This window comes from Alligator sinensis, unplaced genomic scaffold, assembly GCF_000455745.1.
Source record: "Alligator sinensis unplaced genomic scaffold, ASM45574v1 scaffold472_1, whole genome shotgun sequence".
NCBI classification, from domain to species: domain Eukaryota; kingdom Metazoa; phylum Chordata; order Crocodylia; family Alligatoridae; genus Alligator; species Alligator sinensis.
Window position 1 is genome coordinate 752,401 of NW_005842518.1, and position 11,533 is coordinate 763,933.

The 11,533-nt window shown below is 40.4% G+C and overlaps 1 protein-coding gene across 4 annotated transcripts in view; it reads left to right on the forward strand.

Moving 5' to 3' along the window:
• The window catches only part of BLNK (B cell linker), a 162,852-nt gene that overhangs the window by 18,257 nt on the left and 133,062 nt on the right, over positions 1–11,533 (forward strand). The window lies entirely within an intron of this gene.

The window sequence follows — 11,533 nt, forward strand, 5'->3', positions numbered from 1 at the left end:
TTGGATTTTCACAGACCTACGCTTTGTATATTGGCTTCTATTCTACCATGAAGAATACATGACACCAGCAAACTCTCCCCAAGGCTGAAGAAGGGCATTTGTGCCCGAAAGCTTGCAAAGAACATTATAGTTCCTTAGCATCCAAAATAGGAAGAAGCAAAATTTTCTAGCACACAGATAGTTCCAAATATTGAACAGATGATGCAGTCACTGCTGACTTGACTGTTTTGCAAGTAGGCTTGAAAACCCACTGGAAGTGGGTTTTTGATCTAGAAAAAAGTCACAGACCTGGGTGAGCTAAGCACCCTTCTTCTAAACTAAATGGAAGGAGTGATTAAATGCCTTTTCATGTAGTGATAGCCAAAAGCAATAGGAGGTATTAGGCTACATGGGGAAATATGAGTGAGAAGTCAGAGCGGTTTCCTGGGGCTGGTGCTAAACATAGGACTATGGATTTATTTTAGCAAGCTGTTTGCATGTTGAGTAGAAAGCCAGCAGACAGCAAGAACAGCAATCCTTTGTTTCACTGAGGAGCAGACAGGAATCCTGAGACAGAGTTGAGTGGTGGGGATAGACTTGAAAAATGTGTGTGCATTTGGTTCTACTGTGTTCAGGACTATATAAATGAACAGGATTATACAAAAGAATATCTCTGACTTTAGCAGCAACTTCCCTCCTAAAATAAACAATTCAGCCAAACCCTACATGTTGGTTAACAGCTTGGATCAATGGGCACAGAGTTTAGAGTGGGATAGAGTTTCCAAAGAGATAATGTGTGAGCTGCTACATCTGCTAGACCAGCATGTAAAATGATGAACATTTTCACAGAAATCAAAGGCCCAAAGGAATTAAAACAAGACATAAAAATAATGGCTGAAGAGGAACTAAGGCAGTATTTGGAGGTTACCCAAGAAGGGATTCTTTCATTATTATTATTTTGCTTGCATAACAGCTACCAAGTCTCCAGGCAGATTTAGAAGCCAGTACACATTACACAGCAGCATAGAGTAAACTAAAAAAAGCCACTGGTGTTCCAAATAAGGTGTTCACTTGGAGAGTTACAGAAGTATAATTAAGCTGCTTTGTAGTTCTTCTGCTATGTTTCCCTCTGTAGACAAGTCGGTGACTTCAAGTTTGAATAGCGTGCACAGTAGTCTGACCACTTTTTGCTAATGCTGACCAAGCTGTTATAGTTGCATTAAAAGATTCAGTGTAGCTAAAAGCAAAATTCACAGTGTCTGAAATACAAATTATACAGAAACAAAACACTAAATCACAGAGAGGGAAAGAACAAGTTAGGAAGTGAAAGGGATTTTCCCCTAGTAAAATGAAGCCATCCTGTTTTCTCCTAAATGACACCATCTGCTCTGAATAAGCATGAAGCTAGGCAAAGGCACACATACAAAACAGGAACCTGTAAGAGATCACTGTGAGCTTAGTGACCGATTAACTTCACTGTTAGTTGTTTTTAATTTAAAATGCTCTAATAGGAAGAAGGAATGACTTTTGCAACCAGCCAGGTATCAACATGCTGTGCAGAGCAACAAAAAATAGGACTTATTCCTGGAATGGCTCAGAGGAGTTTTTGTTAAATATTTACCAGTCTTTCCATATTTAAAAACCCAAGGAGTTTGCCCACATTATAATCGCATACAAAAACCAATCGCAGAGATGTTTCATCAGTGAATTTTCCAAGTGCCAATCCTGTGCATAAACTCATAATTTAATGTTAAGAGAATCTGGCTTCCAGCTCTGGTTGCACTGCTGAAAAAACACATCAGGCATTAACATTTAGAAAGGGGCATACTGGAAAAGCATTTGAATTCCCAGAGTTCACACAAAATCTGTACTTAGAAAAATAAGAATTTGAGATTTTAGGCTTCTAAAGCTGAAAGCTGTGTACAATCCCCACGGTTGTGGCCTCTATTTGTTGGATGCCTACACTTGCTGCTGGTAATATGACCTGCAGTGTTTAGATCTGCTTCTTAAATTCAATAGCCACAGAACTCCTATTTGAAACACTTGAGAAAGGTGTCCATCCAATATTCCCTCCAATGTAGGAATACCCACATGCATTTCCTTAAGCTTTTCTTACAGTTTGTCCATGATTTCAATCGATTCTTTCTCCTTCAAAATAATCCTTTGGAAGGGTTTTTGTGCACCATCTGTATTATGTAACAGGTTATGGTCCATATTTAGAGAGATGACAAGACCCATGACTATAAATAATAATAATCAAAGAAAAACAACCCACCAGAGCCTTGCAGCTGTTCTATGGTGATTTATCTTAGCAGTGGCCCACTGCTAAAGTAAAATTTTGACTTTCCAACATGGCTTATGAAAAAGCCCCTTTGTACTAAAATAGGGTCTGAGCAGCATAATGGAAGTAACCATTGTGCTCAAAATGATATGATCTATAGAGAACAAACATACTAGGCCTAACTATATATAAATACAGAAACAAAGAACTAAATGAAGAACTAAACAGATGAGTACAGATGACATGCTAAATAAAGAAGTCCACAAAGCAGATTTAAAAAAAATCTTTAGCTAAGAGCTAGCTCTACCTGGTGAACAACACTAGAGGAAAATGTGTATGTAAGCAAAGAACTGGCAGCACTCACTAAAAACAAAATCTCTTTATGTATGTATGTAGGTATAATGTTAGTTGTCTTTAATTCAGTTATACTACTCAGTATGAGTAAAGCTAGCAAAATCAGACTCATCATGAGCAGGAGATTAGCAAAACTACCAAAGCATTATAATGGCACGTATGTATATTATATACTGTATTGTGTGCCCAGTATTGTGTGCAGTTCAGAGTTACAATGTCATTCCCGATAAGATACAGAAACACAGGCATGGGTGACTGGTACCTCCCGAGTCTGGGGGGCCACTAGCGGGGCACAACTGGGGGGTGGGAGGTCCCCCAGAGGCCAATCGTGGTGACCGGGGTGCAGGCAGGTCCCCCAGCAGCTGGTTGCTGAGCACACCAGTGGCATAGCGGTGGTGGAAGTGCCAGGCCTTCCACATGCCACACTGCTCCCACCAATGTCTCGCCACCGGAGCCAATTTCAGGGGAAGCACCAGTGCTCTGTCTCAGGAGGGTGACATGCCCCACCCCACCCCCCCCGTGCCTCCTTTATGCATCACCTATGAACACAGGGCTGTCCAACTCATGGGCCATGGGCCACATGTGGCCTGCAAAGGATTAATATACAGCCTCTAGGCTCTCACCTAGCTGCTTGTTACCCAACATCACTCTGGCTGCAATCGCAGATGGAGTCTCCAGGCTCCCCACCTCCCAACTACAGCTGTCTCTTCCTGCCTTCACTCCAGGACATAGGGCAGTGTAGCAGTGCAGTGTGCTATGGGTGAATCCAGGGCTGCCTGCAGAGGGGTGAGAGATTACACCTCCATGGTACAGCAGTGAAGGGTGCCTATGCAGGCACCCATTGCAAAGACTAGGTAGGTAGTACCATCTACACAGTGAACCTGGTGTGACTGCCAAGGGCTTAGAAGTTGGACAGCCCAGCTATAACATGTTGTTTAGCAAGTAATTCCCTATAAGTAAGAAAAAGGAAAATATTCCACTTAGCCATGCTAGCTAGGGACAGAAATTACACATAAACCGGTATAAGTGATCAGAAACAAGTTCAAATCTGTAATATAACATAAGGTCAGTGCACATAAACTGCTTTCAAAATGTCCAAAATGGGTTTCAGATAAACCAAATGGATGTAGTATCAGCCTTAACTGATTCAGGTTAAATCAGTTTATTGAACTTCTGTCCCAGATCCCCTCCAAATTCAAGTTAGCACACAGTCCCCCAGCATCCCAGGGTGCCTTACACCTCCTCAATAAATCCTCCCCTCACAAGACTTGGCCCAAGCTGTCTGCTCTAGCCAAGCAGGGAGGCACACTCTAGCACCCACCAGCTTCTGGCCTAGGCCACTACAGGCATGTGGCTGCATTTCTGGAATCAAAAGTGAACGTCTGTTCACTTGCTTATCAATTCAATCTATACAGCTTAGTGTAACCTGCAAAGATTGAATCAATTCAGCTTTGGGCTTTTTGACTGTCTGTACTTGGTTGATATGTATATATTGTGTAACAATATAATTGAAGTCCCTGTTTAACACACAAAATGGGAGGAAGTTAAATTGATTTAGTCATTTTTTTAAATAGACGTTTATTAGTTTTGTTTAGCTGTATACATCACAATGACTTCTTTTAACTATTTATAAGTTTTCAAATAAAGTTATAAGGATTAACCAGGTCTGTATAAATGGAGGGAAAAGGCTGTACTTTTTCTTTTAAAAGCAATTAGTTTGAGAAATAAATGAAGACAAAAATCATAATTTAACAACAATCTTTTCTGCAGCTTTCTCTCCTGTTTATTTAAGAGGTTTTATTTCCTGATTTGGGAAGTTGGCCAGTGAAGGGTGTACGCATTTTTAACTAGGGTTATCATATGTCCAGGTTTTCCCAGACATGTCCTCTTTTTTGGCCCCCTTTGCTGTGTCCGCATGGGTTTTTAAAATTAGAGCAAATTGTCTGGATTTTTTGCTGTTCCCCTGCTCTCTGGGGCTGACTACTTGGGGCTGGGAGCAGCAGACAAGGTGATTGGCTGTTGGGGGTCATGTGCTCCCCACGCAGGCCAAACAAGCCAGGTGAAGAGAGAGAGAGAGTACATCTGTATATGGGTGCAGGCAACACAGGAGCTGCTTGGGCAGCAGGGCTGGGGGGGCAAGGGCTGCGGGTTAGGAGTGAGGGGCACCGGCAGGGTTGAGGGGCAGGGGGCTGTGGGTTGGGAGTGAGGGGCACTGGGTGGCCAGGGGGCTGCAGGTCAGGAGTGACGGGCACTGGGGGAGCAGAGGACTCTGGGTTGGGAGTGAGGGGGGCTGGCAGGACTGGGGAAGAGGTTCTTAGGAATGAGGGCAGAGGCAGGGCACTGGCATATCACTGCCCCCTCACAATCATATGCCCCTCCCCGCTTCCTCCTCCCTCTCCCAGATGTCCTCTTTTTTTATGCTGGAATGATGGTAACCCTATTTTAACACTACACTGAAATGTCATACTTTCATTGTACAAGAATACTGATATCTGTAGTGAAACTCTAAGGAGGGGAACCCTATAGTTGAAGTGATGATATTATTCCTACTGGAAAGAAGTCTCTAATGCCCTAAACTTCTGTGAATCTGTGAAAAAATAATGGAGGATTTGGTAAGTATTTAATAATGGCTAGCCATCTATTAAGTAATTTAATAAGAATATTGTTTTAACTTAAATTGATTGGGTCTTTCAAATTTATAGATTCTTTTTCCTTAGTGTGGCTCAGAGAATACTGGATTCTTGTTGACATTGGCGATCCGTAAGGGGCGCATGTGGGTGCACATGCACCCCCTGAGATTGGCCGTGCACCCCCTGGAAGCATCAGCCGTGAAACCGGAAGTGCTAACAGAGGTGCACTTCCGGGTTCACTGGTTTCACCGCTGGCTTGGCAATTGGCTGCCCCCCCACCAGGGCAGCGATCGGGCACTGGGGGACCCCCCCCTCCAATTGGCAATCTGGTGCCCCCACAGACTCCGGAGGCACCAGTCGCCCATGCTGGTTGATGCATATCCTTATGCAAGTTGCTACATATGCTTTTTTAATACAACTGGTAAACATATACACATACATATGCAGACACAGAGTATCCAGTATTTAACAACATTTAACTAGCTGACACTTACCAAGACTCATCTTCTTTCTATCTGTTCTCCTCATTTTATATTTATCCACTCTTTCAAGATCAGTAGTACAGAACATAGGATTTAATGTTTGCGGGTTGTTTTGCTTACTGCCCCTTGATTTTAGTGAATACATCAAAAATCTTGTGGAATGCATATGTGCACTAGCATGTAGTAGTCAATCATCATTAAAATCTTTACTTTGTCTTTGCAAGGAGATAGCATAACACAGTATTCGTGCTGGACTTTTTCTTGCCTGAAAAAGCATTTGTTAAATTTTAAACAGCAACCTCTGTACCCAGTGAAACAGAGAGCAAGTGAACATACAGAATGAGAGATTCACTGTGCATTAAATTGTTTTATATAAGGAAAATGGTGACTCTCTCTTACAAAAGCAAGTGGAAGAACTCCAAAGTAGGGGTCACTTGAGACTGTGAACATGGAAATAGTCTCTTTTATGCCAAAATAAGTATTCTTATATGCATTCGCGTATCATTTGCACTTTGCCAATTAATGCATCTCAGCTGGTTCATCTTTTAACATTCCAAAACTGTAAACAGCTTCCAAACCACCATTTTTCCCTGAAAAGAGCCTGGCTTCTCCTCCTCTCCTCTCCAATGATCCAATAAAGAACAGACATTTAAAGTGACATTAGCCGCCAGTCCATTGCTCAGCTCTTTATTTCTATACTGACATGCAAGCTTTAGTGCTTTGTGAACTACCAAAGCAAGAAATAACTGTTCTCTCTCATTAGACAGCTGGGATCCCTTATACAATGTTTGCTTCTAACAGCATCAAGATATCCAATCACAAGATATCAGCAAAACCTTGAAATATACAAAAGAATTTTAGATGATTTGTAGGGAATTTTGAAAAATATTCTGTAATTTCTTTCACTCTAAAGACCTGTAGTTAGTAAATAATGCACTTTGGCCACATAGGCAAAGGCATAAGAAAAATGCCCATAAAATTTTCTAAAAATAGTACAATACATACTGATATTCAGAAGAGTAAAAAGTTTATGGCGCTTGGGATGATCTATACAATTCAGTCCTTGGTATGCATCTACAGATAATTTCAAACAAGGGCCAATAAAAGCTACCATCAACATATACTATCAAAGAGCATACAAGCAATACAGCATATAGTAAAGGTAGACTCAAACTAAGACACATATTTGAATATCCCAGACCTCTGTGGAGTTCAAATACAGGTCTGAATTTTCTTAACTGGTTCATGTCAAATATAAACTTGCATGTTTGTTTTGAAGATTCAGAGTATTGTAGGGTTCTTACAAACATGTTTAGCACACCCCAGAGGTTCAGGCAGATGATCTTTGCTGTGAAGCTTCTTCTAGACTGAATTCCCAAACAATAATTACTTATGACAATACGTACAGCAGGGACCATCTTCAGCATTTGTATAGTGGCTCATAAAGTGATGCTTTGATACCAGACTGACTCCTAAGGGCTACTAAAATACAAATATGTGAAATAAACAAGTACAAATACCCAGGTGACCTATCAAAAGTTATATTGCTAACAGGCACAAATCTTTGGGAATCTTTGTGCCTGGGTATTCACAGGCACAAATAAGAGTGAGGTTCATGTCTTCCAAAGACACCTTATTCTCTTTTCTTAATGTTTTCTAACTGATATTTGTGTCCCTTCATTCACAGAAACTAAAGCTTTAATTTGTTTCTCTTTGCCTTTGTAGGTTTCTTTATAATGATCTATCATCCAACATGGTCAATAGTACCAGACATTTTAACAAACACATCAGTTATTGTATTGTTTTGAACCAGATATGATTTTATTTAAACCCATAGCAAATCTAGTAGCATTCTGATATGACACAAAATAAATGTTACAGTCACAGACTGCCTTTCAGTCAGAAAAAAAAAGATTGAAAATAGGACCTACAGACCAAACTTAGTCCTAGATGCATATATCTAAAATGCAATCAAAGAGCTGAATGGTGAGTTTCTCAGCAGGATAAATTAGCCCACGCTGAGCTCTGTACTATCATAGCTAGACCAGTACCTGAGGTAGCTAGTTTTGTGCCTGCAGTATAGCTATAGCCTCAGTTTCTTAAGAGAATATCTGACTACCTATCAACATAATATAACTCAGAAGTGGAAACAAAAGGAAGTCATATGTGGTTGAACATTCTTGCTTTTTTTTTTTCATTTGTCCTGAAACCAAAAATAGCATTGCGGTCAAGTGGTGGCCAGTTAGCTTCGTAATTGTGAAAGACAAGGAAGTTCAGGGCCTAACAGCAACATGCCTCCTGCACATATTCTTTACAACAAGAGTCTTCATTTGCCTGCAGCATAATAAACCCAACCTCTAATTCCTTTCATTTGGAATGATTGCAAGCATTTTAAATTCTTGCAAATCTCTGTTTTCAGAAGTTATTTTACCCACCACTGAAATGCAGGCATCAGGAAACAGACTGGCACTTATATACTTAATATACACTTATTATACTTATATACACTTACTTATATACACTTATATACACAGTATATACATACTGGCACTTATATACTTATATACACTTAATATACAGGTTAAATAGTAAGGAGGAGAGAATGCAAAACATGTTTTCATTGTGCAGCATTGTTAGATCACAAGGCACAACATGAGAATACTATTCAAATCAATTTAACTTGCAGATGGAATTTAAGTAAATGTAACATTTAACCCAAACCCAGTGGGAGTACTTGTGTGGGGGAGGAGGGAAGTCATCAATTTGTCATTGCATCTCTAACCAGAACTTTCAAATGAAGCTTAGATGTTGGTTAAAATGTGATTTGAATGGAAGAACGGCAGTTGCCAAATTATGGAACTTCATGGTATTGTGTTTGGTTTGGGAGGTGAGACAATTCTCACACTTCTGCACAGTTTTTTCCTACCTAGCTACTTCCCAGCACAGATTTCTTATTATTATTATTATTATTATTGTCCAGATTCAGGGCAGCGGAAAACAGCTGCTCTTGCAGGCAGTGTCAGCAGGGAGTAGTTTTGTGCAGTTCCCAGGCCCTTGGCCAGCAAGGGCTAAGTGTGTTAAAGAGGGGCCTGAAATCCTCATTTTCTAGGATCACCTAAGGTTGATCATACTCTGGCTGGACTGGGATTCCTACAATGCTTCTGCATTCAGCTACTTGCCTTATGTATCAGCATTTGAGGATGACCATGATATTATTCCCTACAAGTCAGAAGAGGCATTCACAGCCTCTTCAATCATTGACTTAAGAATGGCCTCACACTGTGCAGTCCCCTGTTATAAAAGCAGCCTGCCTCCTCTGCAGATAATGCAAAATTGTAATGCTCAGGGAATAAAGAAAAATACTTTGTTGTGCAGAGCACTGCACAGTTTCTTCCAAAGAGAGATGGGCATGTTTGTGATTTCCCAGCTGGCACTGTTCCATTAATGCCAGAAGCAAAGCAGATACCTATAATTAAAACCCCACCCTTTTAAATTTGCCTTCTTCAGGCTCCTCAGCATGCAAATTAGACCCTCCACTAGTCATGGGTACAGAAGGTGTTTTTTTTAGCATAGAAAAGTGTCACAGGACACATAAGATTGCCTCACACCAGAAGGGCTCTGAGGCCAATAAAAGCAAGCCTGCTCAGAGGGAAGACACACAAGGAGAAAAAAGGGTTCTGATAGAGTTTCGTGGTGAGAGCTCTCTGCCACGGCTAGATGGAAAAAGTCTGTCTGGAACTATCAACAGTAGAAAGTCCTGATAACAGGCAGAGTACAACAGCCAAGCAACAATACCATGTTTTCATAGAGGGAAGGAAGGAAATAAAAGAACTATGATGATAAGGAGAAAAGTTGTGATGCTTTAAGATGATGTTCTACCTGGAAGGCTGCTTTAATAAACCAGCCCCCCAGAATGGGGTGATATCTGCTTTGCAAGAATGTAAGTACAGTTATTGGGAAGACTCAGACCTTGAGAATGAGGCTGTAACTCCAAATCTTGTAAGGTCCTGGTACAGTGTTTGAGTGGAAGGGGATCTAATAGAATATCCATCATGTCAAATATCATCACCACAAATGTGCGGCCAAAATTCTGAGAAGCACAATGCCCACTGGTACCAGGCTGCTTCAGTCAAGTGTCACTTAACACCAATGTCCCTTCCTGTACTTCACCCAGGGAGGTTCTGTTCAAATACTGATGGAGCCCAACCTTGCTTCTCTGAGGCAGTAACAGCTCCCTGCAGCTATGGCTACAGGCTATAAAAGTCCATGATATGTCCTGGTAGCCAATTTCCAGACCTAGCTTTTCCACTCTATGAAACCTGGACATTTCAAAACTTTCTCTTCTCTTGAACAAGAATGGAATGACAGATGGTCCCATGATATTAAAATAATATTTTAAAAAATCATATTAGAATTATCAAAGGAAAGTTATTGTTGTGCTTCATTTTACTTTTATCTAATTCTATAAAAAAACAAAATGTTACTGTCTTGTCAGAACCAAGCATTTCTATCATTTTTCCTTGAAATTGTTGATTAATTAATTCCTGCAAAACAGTTTGATTACATTGATTACAGCTTCAGATAGAAATCTATTCCACTGGAAATGTTTCAGCCAGTTTAAAAAACTCTCACACTCCTACTCTCCATATCAGCATCAGGCTGTGGTGTGGGAGGCTGGGGTTCTTTTATTTATTTATTGCTGATACTGTATTTCTGTTGGTCACAAGTGCAATTCCTGTATGTGGTGATTCGTTTTCTTTTTCAGCATCGCCATGGATTTCATTTTGCTTAAACATGCAGTATAGTATGTTACTGTAACTAATCTGCAAGTTCCTTTTCTTTCCTTCTTCCAGTAAGAGTATGCAGACATTGAACTCAGCCCACAAACCACCATGTTGTAGGCAGGGAGACGATGTGATTTTGAAGTAGCTTTGGATTTCCTTTTGTACTCTGTATCTGGGATTGTAGCTAAGAGACTAATAGAGGCACCAGATGATCCAGAATAAAGCATGAACTTTCCTCTGTTTCATACTCTCAAGAGACAGTTTTATGCTACAATTTAAATTTTACTCCTAGTTGTTCCAATCCAATGAGCAGGTAGGGTACCATTCAGTCAGCTGCGGTTTGTGAAGTATGATAGTACACATACAAAAAAGTCTGAGCTGGGTGTGTTGACAGCTTCTGTGATACAGGAAGGAAAAGCCTGTATTTTGCTTACCAGTGCACAAACAAATCAATCACTGACCACCGCCCACTCATGGCATATGCAAGAGGAGAATACTTAAATTACTTTAAGCTTTGATTCACTGCTAGATTTGCTGACTGGCAAGGGTTCCTTCAAACTTAAAGTGCTACGTACCTCAAAAATGCAAACCACAAGGCACTAAGATAACCAAGTGACTTCTTAACATGGAAGCTATTTCATGATAATCCACCAATTACATCAGTGGGAAATATAATGTAGGGGAATCTCTTTACTGTAAGGAATGATGCATGATAAGAACAACATCGTGATGGATCAACATTTAGTAAATGAGATTACCTGTGAAAAAATAAACAGCTACTCAACAATCTTGACTCTTAATGGAGAAAATTAAAAATATGTTCTAGCAATAAGAAAATCTCCATCTGCATTAGAAAAAAATAAATGCTATTGTTCCTGGCATGGTGAAAACACCATTCCTTCTTGCAGAATAGATGGCAATCTAGCCATGTGCTGGAGTCTTGTACTGCTTGGACACAGCCCCCAGAGAAAACAATTAAACTATTTTTCTCCAGAAAAAAATACGTATGAGCAACAATTCCTG